The 20,348-nt window shown below is 36.6% G+C and overlaps 1 pseudogene; it reads right to left on the reverse strand.

The window, feature by feature from the left end:
• Window positions 1-19,949: 19,949 nt before the first annotated feature.
• LOC120226463 lies at window positions 19,950-20,057 on the reverse strand (annotated as a pseudogene).
• Between the last annotated feature and the right edge of the window lie 291 nt (window positions 20,058-20,348).

The raw sequence follows: 20,348 nt of genomic DNA on the forward strand, positions 1-20,348 counted from the left end.
CTGGAGAATTGTTACCACAGATAGGGCAGATATTAACCACAGTTAAACTGTTCAGTCTTCCAGGTATAATTTCTCACAGCTATTTTCTACCAAGGCAAAATAAACAAGAAACACTAAGAAATTTGAATCAGTCCTAGAGAGAAATTAAAGACCTCTATGATCCAGCATTGTAGGTTTCTACAACATCATGGGTAACTACTTTATGCAATCTAAGGCATGCCTACAAATACACAAGCCCTGAAAATGTATATAGATTCTCTAGTCAGCTTTTTTTATTGTCTCTTTCCTAAATATGAACAGATAAGCAAGTATCCTCTGATATTTGATGAAAGCCTAAACATTAAAAAGATTTAAGATGAATAAACAAGTAAATACCATCCATAAAGCAGAGATACCTCAAGAAATATAGGACTTAAGACCCTGCCACCATCTGAAAATAAACAAGAAGTGTATCTGGAAAAGTAAAATTAATCACCAAAGTAACTGAAAATTATGATTATTACTTAAAAAATATGGGGAAGGTATTTGAACAATGGCATAAAGATACATATAGAGTAAGGGATACTAGTAGGGATTCCAGTAAAGGAAAGCAGAGAAGTGGAGAGGAGAATTAAATCACAGAAATAATGAAAAAGAGAGCATTTTTTCTCTAGATTAAAATATTATACTAAGTGCCAAAATTATTAATAAATATACTTGCATATATGACTATTATATAATTTTGGGACATCCAAAAGGAGAATTTTTTTCTTTAAAAAAATTTTTTAATGTTTATTTATTTTTGAAGCACAGAGAGAGACAGAGCACGAGTGGGGGAGGAGCAGAGAGAGGGGGAAACACAGCATCTGAAGCAGGCTCCAGGCTCTGAGCTGTTAGCACAGAGCCTGATGCAGGGATAGAATTCACGAACCAGGAGATCATGATCTGAGCAGAAGTCTGACACTTAACTGACTGAGCCACCCAGGTTCCCCTGAGAGGAAAATTCCTTAAACTTGGAGGTAAGAAGGTGAAAGAGTGGGAAGTCGTTTCTTCAAAAGAACAGAAATAGAGGCAACAATGCTGCATGCCAAGTAACAATGGGACTATTTCTTCAAAGTACTATGGAAAAAATGTTCTTAAACTATTATTAACTCATTCAAATAATTACTCAGCTGTAATGTTATGAGATTGAGGAATCAATGGATTCTATGTAGAAGACTGGAGACTAAGGCCCTGGGAGGAGAGTTGTATGGTAGAGAAATAAACCCAGACTGAAGCAGGAAGCTCAGTGGTCTTGGGGAAGATAACAATGAAATATTTGATATATTTTGAGAAAAATAGCTGAAGATGAGACATATGAAAAACTGAAAGTATATAGGGAAAACCTTTAAAAAACAATGATAAACAAAAACTTGTACCAAAGAAAATAAAGAAGAAGAAGAAGGAGGAGGAAGTCATGGTATACAACTTACTTCTACAGTGAACCACAATTAAACAATAATCTATTGTTCATGGATTTGATTAAACAGGGATGTGACTGTACTGCAACACAGAGGAAGGGCTATAAAAGTCTGTGTAAAGTACCTGAACTAGAGAGTTAAGGGGAGTGCAGAGTAGGAAGTTCTGGAGCTTACCTCTTCCCATGGACACACTGTACTAAGACCAACATCAGTACAACCAATTCTGAAAATGACCTGAAGACTGGCAGGACAGAAATTCCACAGTTAATCAAAGACAGAAGGCCACAACAAATAGGACAGTGGGACAAAGACATGATTGGGAACCAAAGCCTGGATGACTAACCAAAAATGGAAAGAATACCACACCATAAGCACAAAGAAGGGAGAGGAGCAGACCCCACACCAGGGACCCCAGACACAGGAGACCTGTACTGGAAAAATGAGTTCCCATAAGATCTGACTTTGAAAACAAGTGGAGGTTAACTGGAGTACTTTAAAAATCAGTAGGCTTAGCTCCAGGAGAGTACGTGAATGATAGGAAACAGACCCTGCCCTTCAAGAGACAACATAATAAATAACTTAGCCTGAGACAGAGCACAGAATCAGCAGTTTGAAAAGTTCCAGAGGTATATATGAAGGAAATAATACTAATCTCAGAACTGCCCTGGAAGGGCAGGGTTCTTCAGATTTCTCCAGGAACAAAAGTGTGAGTGGGTGACATTACTCTTTCCCTTTCCAAACCTAGTTAACTAGACATTAGTGGGAACCAGTGCTAACACTCTCTACTTATCTTGCTGGCACTGTATAACATGCTTCAACATTCATTTATGGACCCATTCCATCCACCCCACCTGTTTTGGCAGGCATCCCTCCAAAATGGCTCCTGCTTTACCACACCCTGAAAGCAGTCTGGCAAGGACCAGAACCAATCCAATACAACTGTGGCCTAAGGGGAGATAAAGATAATCCCACATACCAGTGTGCCTGCAATTCCAGAAGCTGAGCCTTTCTGCTGGCTGTGCAGGAAGAAACCTCTGTCATTTGGTATGCTTGCAACTGTGGCAGAGAGACTTTTTGCAGATAGCTATCTTGACTGCTGACTCTGCCTACCTATGAGGCTGCTATGGCCTTAGGCCTCTGAACAGCACAGGAACCAAACCCTGCCCTATGTTGCCACAACAGACAAAGTTGGTCCTTGAGGTTGACCGGGCTTAAGGCAAACATAGCTCAGCCACAATAGCACAGTGCATGCAGCTCACACAGGAGATAGTGCTGGACTGCCTGGCTCTAGTGATAAGGGAGATTTCACTACAGGGTACCACAGGACCTCTTCTACAAGCACAGAGACTTAGACAAAGTGAGGAGACAGAGGAATATGTCCCAAAAGAAATAATAAGAGAAAATCAAAGCAAAAGAGCTAAATGAACGTGAGATAAGCAACATGCTTGCTAAAGACACTCAGTGAACCTGAGGAAAAAAATGAATGAACTCAGTGAGAACTTAGGCCAAAATATAGGCAATATAAAAAGATAACCAGTCAGAATTAAAGAATTCAATAACTGATGAGGTGCCTGGGTGGCCCAGTTGGTTAAGTGTTCAACTGTGGCTCAGGTCATGATCTTGTGGTTTGTGGGTTTCAGCCCTACAATGGGATCTGTGCTGGCATCTCAGAGCCTGGAGCCTGCTTTGGATTCTGCCTCTCCCTCTTTCTCTGTTCCTCTGTCTTTCAAAAATGAATAAATATTAAAAAAATTTTTAAGAATTCTATAACTCATATAAAAAAATACATGTGAGGGAATCAACTGCAGATCAGAATGTTTAGAATAATGGATCAGTGATCTGGAAGACCAGGATAATGGGAAGCAAAAAGAAAAGAATGATAAAGGGGCGCCTGGGTGGCTTAGTCGGTTAAGCGTCCAACTTTCGCTTAGGTCATGATCTCGCGGTTCGTGGGTTCGAGCCCCACGTCGGGCTCTGTGCTGACTGCCAGCTCAGAGCCTGGAGCCTGTTTCAGAGTCTGTATCTCCCTCTCTCTCTGACCCTCCCCTGCTCACGCCGTCTCTCTCTCTCTCCTAGAAATAAAATAAAAATACTTAAAAAGGAAAGAATGATAAAAAAAATAAGGATAGGTTAAGGAAACTCAGTGACAACATTAAGTGTAATAACATTTATATTGATGGGATCCCATAAGGAGAAAGACAAGAAGGCAGAAAACTTATCTGAAGAAATAGAAGATGAAAATCTTCCTAATCTGGGGAAGGAAGCAGACATCCAGGTCCAGGAAGCACAGAGGGCTTCCAGAAGATGAACCCAAGGAGGTCCATACCAAGACACATACTAATTAAAATGGCAAAAATAATGATAGAGAATTCTTAAAGCAGAGCAGACAGTTACATACAAGAGAAACTCCATAAAGCTGTCAGCTGATTTTTAGGAAAAACTTTACAGGCCAGAGGGAAGTCACATGATATATCCAAAGTCCTGAAAGAAAACAAAACAAAACAAAACAAAACAAAACAACAAACCTGTAACCAAGAATACACAACAAAGTTCTCATAATTGAAGGAGATAGAAAGAGTTTTGCATACAAACAAAAGTTAAAGGTACTCATCATTACTAAATCAGCGTTAGAATAAACATTAAAGGAAATTTTTGAGAGGAAAGAGAAGCTTATAACCAGAAGGAAAAAAATTATGAAAGAAAAAATTAATAGGTAAAAGAAAACATGTGATAAATGTAGCAGATCATTTATAAGGCCAGTGTGGATGTTAAAGCACAAAAGTAGTAAAAAAATATAGCTGTATAAAAATCCATCGAGTATATACACAAGTAATGTAAAATATGATATCACATACATAAAGCATGAAAGGGGGAATAAAAATTTAGTACCTTTAGAATGCATTTAAACTTAAGTGACTATCAGCTTAATATAAACTGCTATATTCATAGCGTCGTCTATATGAAGCTGATGGTAACCACACACCAATAATCTATGATAGATGCACAAAAAAATAAAGAGAAAAGAATCCAAGCATAACACTAAAGAAAGACATCCAACCACAAGAAAGCAAGAAAGAAGAAAGAAAAAAAGAGCTACATAAATAACTGGAAAACAATAAAATGACAATAAGTACATACCCACCAATAATTATTATAAATATACATGGTTTAAATGCTCCAATCAAAAGACATAGGGTGACTGGATAGATTTAAAAAAAGGAGGGGTGACGGGGTGGCTCAGTTGGTTGTGTCCGACTTCGGCTCAGGTCATGATCTCAGTTTTTAAGTTCCAACCCTGTGTCTGCTTTTATGCTGACAGCGTGGAGCTGGGAGCCTGCTTTGAGGTCTATGTCTCCCTGTCTCTGCCCATCTGCTGTCATGCTCTCTTTTCCTCTCTCTCCCTCTCAAAAACAAATAAATATTAAAAAAAATTTACAAACAAAACAAGGAACCCCACAAGACCAATCTATATGCTGCTTGTTGGAAACCCACATTAGACCTCAAGACATGCAGAATGAAAGTGAAGGACTGGCAAAACATACACCATGTAGACTGAAACAAAAGCCAAGGTAGAAATACTTATGTCAGACAAAAAAGACTTTAAGACAAAGACACTAGGAAGAGATAGAGAAGAACACTACATAATGATAAAGGGGATATTCAATAAGAGGATTTAACAATTGTAAGTATCTATGCATCCAACATAGGAGAACCTAAGTATATAAAGCCTATATTAAAAACATAAGGAGAGAAATTGATGGTAATATAATAATAGTAGAGGACTTTATAACTTCTCTATTCCATCAATAGGTAGATAATCCAGACAAAAAATCAACAAGGGTGGCTTTGAACAACACATTAGACCACATAGACCTAACACATATATACAGAATATCTCAAAACAGCAAAATAAAGATTCAAGTGTACATAGAACATTTTTTTGTAATGTAGCATATTTAGGCCACAAACAATCTCAATGAATTAAAGAAGATAGAAAGCATAGCAAGTATTTTTTCTGACCACAGCAGTATGAAATTACAATTCAATTACCAAAAAAAAAATCTGGAAAAAAAAAAGTCCATGGAGTCTAAACAACATGCTGCTAAACAATGAATGAGTCTACCAAGAGATTAAAGAGGAAATAAAAAAATACATGGCGACAAATACAGATGAAAACACAATGGTCTAAAAACCTTTGAGATACAGAAAAAGCAGTTCTAAGAGGGATGTATATAGCAATGCAGGGTTATGTCAAGAAAAAAAATCCCACCTAATTTTACACCTAAAAGAGCCAGAAAAATAACAAAGCCCCAAGTGAGTAGAAGAAAGGAAATAATAAATATTAGAGACTAAAATAACAATAGAAAAGATCAATGAAACCACATGCTGGCTCTTTGAAAGATAAATAAAATTGATAAAAATGTATCCATATTCATCAAGAACAAAATGAGAGGACTCAAAGGAATAAAATCTGAAATGAAGGAAAAACAACTGTGACACCACAGAAATACAAAGGATTATCAGAGAGTATTGTGAAAAGTACATGCGAAAAGTTGGACAGCCTAAAAGAAATGGATAAATTCCTAGAAAGATAAAATATTCCAAACATTAACCAGAAAAAGGCAGAAAATGTGAACAGACTGCCTACCAGTGATGAAATTGAATTAGTAATCAAAAACTCTCAACAAACCAAAGTCCAACACCAGATGGCTTCAGAGGTGAATTCTACTGAACATTTCAGGAAGAGTTAATACCTATTCTTCTCAAGCTATTTGAAAAAACAGAAGGAAAATTTTCAAATTCATTCTAGGAGGCCAACATTTCCCTGATAACAAAACCAAAAACATTATAAAAAATTTACAGACCAAAGGAAAATATTAGCAAAAGAAATTCAATAATACGTTTAAAAAATCATTCACCGTGACCAAGTAGGATTTATTCCAGTTTTCAAGTGTGGTTCAATATTTGAAAATCAATGTGATACAACACGTTTACTAGAGAAAAAAAAAAAAAAAGTTCCAAGATCATCTTAATAGATGCCAAAAAAAGCATTTGACAAAGTACAATATCCATTCATGATAAAAACCCTCAACAAAGTGGATTAAGAGATAACATACCTCAACATAATAAAGGTCATATAGGATATGTATGACACACTACACCTAACATCATAGTCAATGGTCAGTAAGTGAAAGCTTTTCCTGAAAGATCAGGAACAAGACAAGGATGTCCACTCTCACCACTTTTATTCAACATAATACCGGAAGTCCCAGCTATAGCAATCAGACAAGAAAGAGAAATAAAAGGCATATAAATTGGTAAGGAAGAAGTAATACTATTATTATTTGTAGATGGCATGATACTATGGAGAAAACCCTAAAGAGTTCATCAAAAGAAAAAAAAAAAACTATTAGAACTTGTAGACTGAATTCAGTGAAACTGCAGGTTACAAAATTAAAAGAGAAGCCTGTAGCATTTCTATATGCTAATAATGAAGTACCTGAAAGAGAAATTAAGAAAACAATTCCATTTACAATTCTATTCTACCAAATAAAATAAAATACATAGGAATAAAATTATCCAAGGAGTTGAAAGACCTATACTCTGACAACTATTAAACACTGATGAAAAAAATTGAAGATGACACAAATGGCAACATATTCTGTACTCTTGGATTAGAATATATTGTTAAAATGTCCATTCTGCTCAAATTAATCTAGAGGTTTAATATAACCTCCATCAAAATTCTAACTGCAATTTCCACAGAACTAGAACAAATAATCTTAAAATTTGTATGCAACCAGAAAACACCTCAAATAGTTAAAGCCATTTTAAGAAAAAAGAACAAAGCTCAAGTATCACAGTCCCAGATTTTAAGATATGTATCAAAGCTGTAGTAATCAAGCATTATGGTATGGACACATGCATCAAGAGAACAGAGTAGAGGGCCCCCAAATAAATGCACATGTATGTTGTCAATGAATCTTTGATGAATGAGTCAAGAATACACAACAGGGAAAGATAATCTCCCCAACAAATGGTGCTGGGAAAATTGGACAGCTACATGAAGAAGAATGAAACTAGAGTACTTTCTCATACTACAAAAATAAACTTGAAATGTATTAAAGACCAAAATTTGAGATCCGAAACCATGAAACTCCTAGAAGAAAAATAGGCAGTTATCTCTTGGACATCAGTCTTAGCAATATTTTTTAAATGTAAGTCTCCTCAGACAAGGGCAACAAACAAGAAATTATCAGGACTACATGAAAATAAAAAGCTCTTTCACAATGAAGGAAAGGCACTGAACAGTAGAAGATATTTGCAAATGATGTATCCAATAAGCGGTTAATATCCAAAATACATAAAAACTTACACAACTCACTACCAAACAACAAACCAATTAAAAAATGGTCATAGGACCTGAACATTTTTGTGAAGAAGACATGCAGATGGTCACAGACACCTGCAAAGATGATCAACATCACTAATCATCAGGAAAATGCAAAGCAAAACCACCATGGGATATCACTTTTCACCTGTCAGAATGGCTAGTAGCAAGAAGAGAAGAAATAACAAGTGTTGGTGAGAATTTGAAGAAAAGGGGACCCTTGTAAACTCTTGGTAGGAATGTAAATTGGTGCAGGCACTGTGGAAAACAGTATTGAGTTTTCTTAAAAAAAAAAAAAAAGGCAGGAATAACATATGATTTGGTAATTCCACTACTGGGCATTTACCCAAGAAAAACTAAAACACTAATATGAAAATATATATGCACCCCTATGTTTATTTGTAATACTGAAATAGCAGCATTATTTACAATAGTGAAAATATGAAAGCAACCCAAGTATCCATTGATAGATGAATGGATAAAGAAGTGGTATATACACATATAAAATAAAATATTACTCAGCCATAAAAAAGAATAAGATTTGCCATTTGAGATAACAGATGGGTCCGGAGGGTATTATAGAGCAATCATCAAAACCAGGACATTAACACTAATTTGCTAAATCTAATCTACAAATTATATTTGACTATCACCAAAAGTCCCCCACTATTACTTCTTTTTCAGGCTCAGGATCCATCCAGTTTCCCACATTACATTTAGTTGTCATAGCTCCCTTTGGTCTTTTCTAGTCCCTGGAGCAGCCTCCCTTCCCCTTCCTCCCCCCTCCTCCCCCCCTCCTCCCCCCTCCTCCCCCCTCCCCACCCCCCACAGCCCTGGTAGTTCCTCAAACTTCCTTTCTATTTCATGAACTTGATTCTCTGCGGAGGCAACTTACTCTATAGAATCCTGCTCACAAACAACCCAGTGAAGAAATGGGCAGAAGATATGAACAGACACTTCTCCAAAGAGGACATCCAGATGGCCAACAGACACATGAAACGAGGGTCAGCATCTCTCCTTATCAGGGAAATACACATCAAAACCACACTGAGATACCACCTCACACCAGTCAGAGTGGCTAAAATGAGCAAATCAGAGAACTCTAGATGCTGGTGAGGATGTGGAGAAACGGGCACCCTACTACACTGTTGGTGGGAATGTAAACTGGTGCAGCCCCTCTGGAAAACAGTGTGGAGGTTCCTCAAAAAATTAACAATAGAACTCCCCTATGACCCAGCAATAGCACTGCTAGAAATTTGTCCAAGGGATACAGGAGTGCTGATGCATAGGGGCACATGGACCCCAATGTTCATAGCAGCACTCTCCACAATAGCCAAAACATGGAAAGAGCCTAAGGGTCCATCAACAGAAGAATGGATCAAGAAGATGTGGTTTATCTATACCATGGAATACTCCATGGCAATGAGAAACAATGAAATCTGGCCATGTGTTGCAACACGGATGGACCTTGAGGGTGTTATGCTGAGAGAAATAAGTCAGGCAGAGAAGGACAAATATCATATGTTTGCACGTATAGGAGGATTAGGAGGAACTTGACGGAGGAACAAGGGGGAGAAGAAGAGGGGAAATGGTGGTGGAAAGGGAGAGAGGCAAGCCATGAGAGACTCTTGAATGCTGAGAAACAAACTGAGGACTGATGGATGTGGGGGGCAGGGGGGAGATGGGCATGGAGGAGGGCACTTGTGGGGATGAGCACTGGGTGTTATATGGAAACCAATTTGAGAATAAACTATTTGAAAAAAAAAAGAATGCTGCTCACACCAAGTTTATCTAATGTATTCTCATGACTACATTTAGATTATGCATGTCTGACAAGGGTACCACAAAAGTTATATTACATCCTTCTCAGGGTTAGAGTGGTGTCTGCCAGATTTTTCCACACCAAACTGTGGATTATTCCTTGTGTAATTAATACTTAGAGAGAGAGGTCTTTAGCCTTTCTTAAATCTAACATTTTTATCTAAGTCATTAAGTGTGCAATGCATAAAAAATGCTACTTATTTAACTGTTGTTATTATTTGAAGCCTTTTAAATACTTTTTTAAAACATTCAGTTATTGTTCATACATTAAGTGTATTTTTAATTATTTAGGACTCTCTTCATAAAATCTTGCCTTCAGGCTGGTGGTCATTTGTGGTGTTGACTGTGTTCTTTCCCAGACTAATATAAATTTGATCCTACCCTGCATAATATGTGTACGTAGGAATAGTCAGCTTAAACAGATCTTTTGGCCTTGCCTGTACTATGGGGATATAGTTTATTTTCTCCCTTTTCTGTAATGATTGTTATGGGGGTAGGGGGTATTCATTGCTCTCAGAATGAGCTTTACATGATGAAATCCATGCACAATGGAACAGACCGGAGATATGCAAACTCTTAGAATACTCTCAGATCAGCCTTCCTTGACTATAAATTGATTGAATACATTAACATACTTAAAGAATGTGTCTGTCAGAAAAAAATGAATCAGGCTATGGAAGCATAGAGAAGAGTCACTGTGCAAACACCGGCAGCATCTACCTAAGCAGCGTCTAGGGGAGAGAGTTTTAGTCAGCTGTATCCAGGCTTGTTGCAATCAAAACTCCAGTTACTAGGCCCTCTCATTTTGAACCCAGCTGACTAGTTGTGTGTTTGAGGACACCAATAAACCAAGATCATAAGAAAATTAGTTTTGTGAGAGTATGTTTGATGTTTCAATGAAAATATCAAAGTATTCATCATGGGATAAATCACAGCTTTGTTGGACATTTCACATTTTTGTAGTTTTGTGTTGTTTTTATTTTGAATAACAAAAAGAAAGTGGGGAGGCACACTAAATGCTTATGGCCCCAAAAGGTCTTAGTCTTGCCCTGTTCTGATTTCATACTCACCAAGCAATTTTAGTGTTATAATTTAGCTTCCCAAGTAGGCGTTGTTATATGGTTTTCTGGAATAGAATGTTGGCATTAGTATTCCAGTCCATGTAGCAGCTATTTTTCTCATTGTAAATCAATAAATAGGCATTCTGGTTTTATGCATCGGTCTGTGAGCTTGTTTAATTTAAGTCTGCCCCTGAGATATGAGGTACTCTTACTGAATGACAATATAACTTCTAGGTCTGCCAATCTCAAGTCCAGAGTCTGGTCAATGTAGCAAACAAAGAGAGACCTTTTGCATAAGTGTCATCTGGTGAGTTCCTCCTGGAGACAATTTTTAATTAAATTTTTATTTTTTAAAACATCCATCCATGTTTGAGAATTAACTCTTCAAAATAAGCTCTTTATCAGGAAACATCGTATGTTCATGTGCAAGGATATAGAAGAAATATCAATGCCCAGCAAGACAAAGTGATATGGATTCTAAGTCTATACCTTCCATATATCTATAAGAAAGAAGTATTAACTAACATCTTAGTAGTAAGCTTAAAAGGGAATACAGACTTAGAAATAAACAACATAATGACTGAAGTTAACACCCAAAGAAAATCATTCCCTGAATACCAGTAGTGGTTTTAGTGGAATTGATAATCTCTTTTTCCAAGGAGTTTAAAAATCTCATGAGCATAACAACTAACTACACATACAAAAATCATAGGGCAGAAATGCATTAATATCTATGATGAAACATAGACTTGGGGAGCTAGTTTCATATAAAAGGTACTTTTGAGAAGAATTTAGATATCAAGGCTTTAAGGGGAGATTTCAGTCAAAGAGAATGATAGTGGAGTCTCAGAAAATAACCTTGGCAGTTCAGAAGTGGTGAGGTGTAGAAATAATCAGATGAAATTCATTATGTGTACCAGCAAGAGAGCACAAACTTGACATCTTACTGATGGATAATGAATAGTCTTGAAGCCATGTTTCTGTTTTTTTTTTTTTTTTCTAATTTTTAAAAACAGTTTATTTACTTTTGAGACAGAGACAGAGCATGAGTGGAGAAGGGGCTGAGAGAGAGGGAGACACAGAATCTGAAACAGGCTCCAGGTTCTGAGCTGCCAGCACAGAACCTGATGGGGGGCTCGAACCCACAAAACGTGAGATCATGACCTGAGCTGAAGTAGGACGCTTAACCAACTGAGCCACCCAGGTGCCCTGCCATGTTTCTGTTCTTGATGTCTCCTGCACAGGTAAGTTGCAGGGGCACCAATAAATTTCTGGATAATGGATGCTTGATATATTGTAAATCCCTTGTCTTCTCCCTCCAAAAGACAATGGTTTCTGCTAAGTGTAGGAACAAAGACAAGGAGGTTCTAAAGGCAGGGAGGCAGACTGAAGTTTGGAGAGTTTCATTTTGTTAATAGTAAATATGAGTTTATATTTTCTTAGTGCCCAAAGCCCCCCTTGCTCACTTTTACGAGAAATTAGAAACTTAATAGAGGACCATGGGGGAGGAGAAGGGGAAGAAATAGTTAGGGAAAGGGAGGGAGGCAAACCATGAAAGAACCTTGAATACTGAGAACCAACTGAGGGCTAATGGGGGTGGGGGAGAGGAGAAGTGGAGTGATGGGCACGGAGGAGGGCACTTGTAGGGATGAGCACTGGGAGTTATATGGAAACCAATTGACAATAAACTATGAAAGAAAAAAAAACCCAAAAAACAAAAACAAAAAATAAGGAAAAGAAAAAGAGAAATGTATTCCAGAAAGCAAATGCCCCTGCTCATTAATCTGCAAACTCATACTGACAACCTATCATTTGGGCAATTAGTCAAGATTATAGACGGGAAAGTAGGAACTGATAATGTGGAAGTCAACCATTTACTGTTTATACCCTAGTAGGAGAGACGAGATTTACACAGGTAAAATGTTATCTTGAAATGTAAATCAGAATATCAAAAATGCTCAGCAAGTGTTCTAATCTCTCCAGGCTTTTTTTCTTGATCTGTAAATTTAGAAACTTTTTAAAAAGTACTAGGATTCTGAAGTATCAAAGGATTGTCTCAGAAAATTAGTGAGAAGAGAGGAAAGTGTGGGCTGGGATAGTCAGAAAACTTTAGGGGTCTAATAATAGGTGGACTGGGGTTGGGAAAGATGCTTCATTCTCTGTGAAGTCATCTCTACCTTCCCCATTCCTCATCCTTTGGAGAGTTGATTACTTCTTCCCTTGGCCAACACTGCTGGTACACATACAGCATACTCCATCATGCTATAACCCATTACTCACTTACACATAGTTCCACTATTCATCTCTGAGTTCTCTTATATTAGGTGTCATATATCTCATTTGTCATTATTACCTCAGCATGTAACAGAGTGCATAGCACATAATAGATGCTCATTGAGGTAAATACATACAGTTGAAGTCGAGTGAATAACTGAGTCTTTGGCGTGTCTGTTAATCATCCCTTTCTTTCTTAAGAATTTAGACCCCATGACAAGAGAGACAAGGTGTCTCTTTCTGCCATACTTAAGTGTTTTGATACTATGAGTGCTTGCCTTCAAAAGAATGTTTCCATAATAGATTGCTAACTAGGCATAAATGAAAGCAAATGAGAGCTCCACAAAACCATGGCCTTTTTACAAGAAAGAAATTTTATGAGTCATTGCCATTTTAAATTTATACCCCAGTATTTTCTCCTAAGGGCTTTCACTCACTAATGACTTGGAAAAAAAAGAGTGCAAAAACAAAGTTATCAGATCTATCAATTGTGCTTACCACTAAAGCTATTGTCATCGCCCTCTCCCAAATGTTAAATAAAGGCCAAGTCAGATTATAATTTAGCTAAAAATTTTCCTTTCAGAAAAAGCAAAATAGATGCCCAGTAGAGCAGAAACGATTGCTTTTTCTGTTGTCTAATGACCTAGTTACTGCCTGGGAGGGACTAACTAGCTTTTTGGAAATGACAACTTTCTCACTGCCCAGGACATGCCAGGCTTGATGCCATCTCTGCCATTTGAAGATAATGAACCATCATACTCTGTCAGAAATAAGAACTTACTTAATGAATAGTAACACTAGCAATCATAAGCAAGAAAAGTGCTTCAGTAGCATTTCACACCATTAAAACATATCTAGCTTGATTTTTTTCTTCCTTTTGTTATATTCTTGCCATTTTTCTAGGGCTCCTTCCTTATGCTTTTTATTTCAGTAAGTTTCTTCTTTGACCACTTCTATCATGTTCCCCCTCATTCTAATTCTTTTTAAATCCAACTTCCCCCACCCATATACAATTCATAGGTACATACATATGCATGGTAGTGTTCTAAACAATAGACTAAGGAACATTTTATGCTCCTTCTCTGAGCTGTGTATCCAATAATCTTAGAACTATTTTGAGGGGTTCCTGGGTGGCTCCGTAGGTTAAGCACCAATGTCAGCTCAGGTCATGATCTCACAGCTTGTGGGTTCGAGCCCTGCGTCCAGCTCTGTGTTGACAGCCTAGAGCCTGCTTCAGATTCTTTGTCTCTCTCTCTCTCTCTGTGCTCCTCCCCACTCACACTCTATCTCTGACTCTCAAATATAAACATTTTAAATGTTGTTTTAAAAACATTTAAAAAACAAAAAAACCAAAACAAACAACAACAACAAAAAACTACTTTGAAAATAGTACTTTAAAATTCCAGCAAACTTACAAAAGCAGTATTAGGGCACCTGGGTCCAACTCTTGATTTTGGCTCAGGATGACCTCACAGTTCATGGGATGGAGCCCTGCATCAGGCTCTGTGCTCGGCGTAGAGCCTGCTTGAGATTCTCCATCTCCCTCTGTCCCTTCCTTATGCACTCACATGCAGACACATGCTCTCTTTCTAACAAAAAACCCCAGTATTGCTCCAATATTCAGATGTCACTGTGAAATACTGCCCTATCTAATTCATCACTAATGCAGCACATTTTACCAGGACCTATTCAAATTTTGAACTAAAAGATAATATGGGAAACAAAAAAAGTAAGAAGTATGTATATAACAAGTGTTTTAAATTGCTAATTTAGTATTAATTTATGTAATAATATTTTTGCATAAGCTAAATAGGCTCACTGTGACCTCTTTAGATGAACAATGTAATGAAGTTCTCCTGGAATACTGAAAGCCTTGAAATCAATCCTGATTCACCACGTCCTAGAAAGACTCTCTAGAGCTTATTTACTCAAGGAAAGGTACAAAAACTTTCAAGCCAGGCATTCAAGAATTAACTTCCAGCTGTAATGTGGATGGACTTCTTTCTGTGCTTCAGTTTCATGCTCTGTAAGATGGAGATGATTAACGGTGCCTATATCCCAAGTTTGTTGTAAAATAATACATTTCTAGCACTTAGAGCAGAACTTGGCATATGGTGGACATATTATTAGCATTTGTTATTATCTGTGTAATGGTCATATTAATTCTTACCACACAATTTATATGTAGCGTACATTAAATTACAGCTAGGATTTTCGTGGTGATTTGGTTTTCAGAGCACTTTTCACATGTCCACCAGGTACATGTTTAACATGTTAATATCCCTCATAAATAAAATATTTCACTAATGTACAAACTGAAAAACCTTAAATGTGTCATCCTGTATATTTTTTATTTGTTTTTATTTATTTTTTAATGTTTATTTTTGAGAGAGAGAGAGGGAGAGAGATACAGTACATGAGCAGGGGAGGGACAGGGAGAGAGGGAGACACAGAATCTGAAGCAGGCTCCAGGCTCTAAGCTGTCAGCACAGAGCCCAATGCAGGGCATGAATTCATGAGCTGCAACATTATGACCTGAACTGCAGTGGGATGATTAACCGATTGAGCCACCCAAGCACCCTAATGTGTCACTCTTTTTAAAGAACCACCTATGAAAATCTATGTGCTATAAAATGTAAATGAATATTGCTTAAAATATAATACAAAATAATACTGATAATTATTAACATTATCTCTGTATGCCAGACATTGTGGCAAGTGTTCTATGTGCATTGCCTCATCTAAGTGATCATGTAAGCCTCTGAGGAAAGTATTGTTAGTAGTTAAAGGCTAAGTGAATGACTCAAGGTTATGCAATTAGTTTGTTGCAGTCAAGGCTTTGAACTCAGGCACTCTGACTCTAGTTCTTGTGTTAATAATATGCCAACTTTTCAGATGCCATATGTTGTTTAAAATAAGCCATATTAATAAGTAAAACCATGTGGGGTAGAATGATAATTATGTATTTGAGTCAACTCGTTATCTCTTGTTTCTGTTATCTTTGATTTTCTGGCTTACTTTAAGATTATATGCTTTGTCTTTAGTTTTCTGTAGTTGTATATTATGATATACCTAGATATACATTTTTCTGGATTAGGATTCTTTGGAGTTCTTGAAGCCTTGGAATGGTATCTTTTGCTTCTTTTGTAAAATCAGCCATATTCACTGTAAATAATGCCTGTATCCTATACTTTGAGCAGCAAGCTTCTACGTAACTTCTTCTGACCTATCTTTCTATATACCAATTCTTTTTTCAGCAGTGCTTAATTTGTAATTAAATCCATCAACTAAGTTCTTTATTTGGTTATTTTGATTTTTAGTATACAACTTCTGTTTCATTATTTCTCAAACCTATTTTACTTTTTATAACTTCCTGCAGATATTTAGAAGTGTGTCTTTGATTTCTTTAAAGACAATATTATAATTTTATTTGTAATATTTTTCCAATGATTCTATTTCTCTTTTTTTCTTCTGCTTTTCTTATTTTTTGTTTCTATATGTTCTCAGTAAACTTTTACTTGAAGTATTATTCATGGGAATATTTTGAGGCTTATAAGAAAGCTCCATTGTTACTGATAAGATTGTTTACTTCTGTTATCTGTCCAGGGCTCCTTACCAATTTATAGACAATTCCCAGTTCATCCAGTGTGTGAGCATTGTGGCTTCAAGTTTACTTAAGTTTGTTTACAGCTTAAGTTTCTCCTGACAATACAACCATTTAGAAGCTTACTATTTCAGATAAATTCTGCACCTAAGGATACTGTGTCTTTTAAGTTATGTCTTCTTAGTCTGATTAGACCACCAAAATGAAAGCTCAGGTTTTTCCATTTTTCCCCCCAAATGTGAAATGGACTCAGGGAAAGGTCATTTGACATTTGACCTCTGGTTTCTTATCGACTCCAGGATTTTGGCCTGTTAATTCCTTGCTTTTGTAAAAACTCTTTGGTGCCTTTTTTTTTTTTTTTTTTNTACGTCATTTGTTATTTGTCTGCTTGCTTACCAGGGGAAAATCAATGGCTTAGGGGAAATGTCATGTGATATTACTGTTTAATTATTCCAAAATGGGAAATGAAATAATATTTATTTTTTTAATCTTTCTTTTTAATATTTTATTTATTTCTAGGAGAGAGAGAGAGAGAGACAGCGTGAGCAGAGGAGGGTCAGAGAGAGAGGGAGTCACAGACTGAAACAGGTTCCAGGCTCTGAGCTGGCAGTCAGCACACAGCCCGACGTGGGGCTCGAACCCACGAACCGCGAGATCATGACCTAAGCGAAAGTCGGACGCTTAACCGACTAAGCCACCCAGGCACCTCTCTTTGGTGCCTTTTTAGGTTGTACTGATTTGAATAATTGCTCCAAATTCTTTATCCTTTTGTAACCAGAAGAAGCTTCAGTTCCATACAATTGATATCTACTTAGCAATTTTAATTTTTTAAAGTTTATTAATTTATTTTGAGAGAGAGAGAGAGAGAGAGAGTGAGCCTGCACAAATATGTAAGTTGGGGAAGGGCAGAGAGAGAGGGAGAGAATCCCAAGCAGATTCAGCACTGTCAGCACAGAGGTGGGCTTGATCTCACAAAACCATGAAAAAATGACCTAAGCTGAAATGAAGAGTTGGACTTTCAACCAACTGAGCCAATCAGGAGCCCTACCAGTTTTGATTTTTATTCTGAAGTTCTAAGTTGTCTTTCCCTTAGACCAGTATCAGATATTTCTTAAAAAAACATCTATTACTTGTGCTCATAACCCCAACAAGTTATTAGACATCATGCTTAGAATCCAGCTTTCGGTTTTGTGCTGGATCCAAAGGAGCAAGCACTTGTTCAACATTGCAGTGTCTTTGCCCTTTTCTAGCTATGTTGCTCCAAGGAAACTTCAATAAACCCAAGTGAGAGAATTTAAGATAGGTAGTGCCTCTAAGAAGAAAGGGGCCAGAGGACATAGGATCTTTAAAATCCCTTTGAGTGAGTACTGATACTTCTGGGGAACAGATAAAAGTGATCAGTGTTACAGCATGTACCCAGTATGCCTATTTCCTAGCAGCAGTGGATTGGATTAAGGACAATCTGATTTCTGACTCAGTTTTATTCTTAGATATTTTCTTCTTTCCTCACTAACATGTTTTTCCTTTTGTCTGTGGAAGAAGGAAAGTTACATTAATGAGAAAATCCTGATACCAAAGGGTCTCTTTTATGATCATCCTAGCCAACACTCAGGCTTTGGCTCTGCCCCAAGCCCCAGAGTACAAGGATACTACTAGTATTCTATTCACTTGGTTATTTCATCAAAAAGTTTAGCCATTTTACCAAGGGTCCATCTCATAATGAAGATATTAATTCCCATTAGCATAGTTTTAAAAATAACATTATTTCATCTACCACTCATTAATCAGTGCTTTCCTAGGTATAATGTCTTGTTAAAAAATAAAAAAAAAAAAGCAGTAAACAGAATTTCTACCCTCACTTTTGTTAGAATAACATATCCTTTTAGATTTCATTTAGCAACTTGCTAATATTTAGAGAAAATTGCTTATCACATTATGTAATTAGACTGATTTTATCAATTGTCTGTTGAGGAACCCAAAATTTGATGGGTATCGAGATGGGAACAGATTTAATGAGTACCAAGACAAAAGGAAGAATTAGGTCAGTGTTTGATAAATTGAGAATATAAAAGGGCTCATTAATTAGTCAAATTCACATGTTTTGACCTGTCCATTGTTTTGACCTGAAAAGATACTCAGTATCATTTAACAAGGATTTACTGGACCACAACTTTGTGCTTGGAATGATGGATTTAAGAAAGGCATAACATGTGGTTCCTTTCTTCAAATGATAAAAAAAAAAAAAAAAAATGATTCATGTCTGTTTGGAAGAAGGAGATATACACAGAGCTAAAGGGAGAAGAGGTCACAGGTGACAGAGGTAAAGAGCCCCAGAAGGGATAACATATTGAACAAATACACAAAGTATGAGTATATTAAAAGCCTATGCTGGCGAGTAATGGGGCAAAAGTCTGGATGAAAAAGATCCGATATTACTAAGGAACCATGTGCTTCATCTATGGAATTTGTAACTGATCCTCTACTATGGAGCCATTCTAAAATTTCTAGATAAGAAAAAGCATGATGAATAAGAGTTCATTAGAGATTTTCCCAGTATTTCTGTAAGAAAGTAAAGAAGGAGTTGTTGGGCAAATCTTGGAAAAGAAAAGGCAATTTGGAGAATACTTGAATAACTACATGCTTTTACTTAAATACACTCTGTCAAAATGGCATAAAGTTTTCAGAAAAAAAGATTACCAACCTCAACCCATGGATATGTAGATTTACTAAGTCTGTGCAGTACCTGGGAATGAGAAAAACAAATTTGGAAATCACCAGTTGTGATAAAAAAAAAAAAGTCTAGGGTAATGATAGTAGAAATGGAGAGGAAAATTATCAAAAATGTTTCTAAAAAGGATCCTCAGTGGTATTTAGATTTTAGATATGAAAAGCTAAAGAGAGAGATGTATCAAAGATTATTTTTAAACCAGTACATAATAGGTATAAAACAAACCCTGATTTCCTGAATCAATGCCCTTAACATTTTAAAGTTAGATTTTCAGTAGAATAATGGCAGGAAGAATTGAAGGAACTCAAGCTGTTCGTCCCTAAATATATAGTGAGACTGAGAAAAAGTAAAACTAGAGCAGAATAACAAACCCTCAACCTCCCCTGTGACAAGTGGTAATTTAATTATCACTGGCAATCAACTACATAGAAAAAAAAAACCCCACCCTATAATCAGGGAAAAACCTGATTACATTTAATTTCCCTAGATCCACAGCTCAAAAAAGCAGGACTACTCAGATATTATTATCAAGTAGAAATTATTCCTAGTCTGATTTTTTGAGAGAGTTCTTTTCTTTTTAGAGGCAGTCTTAAGTCATGTCAGTCTTTAAAATGGGTCTATCTGGAAGCAGTGAAGGTAAAAAGAAAAATCTGTTTATAGTACATGACTAGGGGACAGAACATCAGACTCTTATTTTTAAATCCTACACTTGATCTTAGCCAAAAGGCCGAGAAGCGATCTTATTATTAACTCCTAATAAGTGAACTACTTTTTTGGAATAAGGGACGAAAGTACAAACAATCTCACTGGATTACCCTAATCAAGTCTCTTGTTTCCCTCAGCTTATTTCTTTATCTAGAAGTGGAAGAATTGGACTAGTACTCTCTGGATCTATTCTGGTTCTAACTTGTTTCTGTGATATCCACGGGATGATTGATATTCTTAAATTACCAGATGTATTATTTATATTAGTATTAAATAAATGTGAAAGGCTCATAAATAGCCCAGGAAAAAGAATAATAGAACAATA

Source organism: Hyaena hyaena, unplaced genomic scaffold (genome assembly GCF_003009895.1).
Source record: "Hyaena hyaena isolate Hyena2069 unplaced genomic scaffold, ASM300989v1 scaffold_1697, whole genome shotgun sequence".
Taxonomy (NCBI): Eukaryota; Metazoa; Chordata; class Mammalia; order Carnivora; family Hyaenidae; genus Hyaena; species Hyaena hyaena.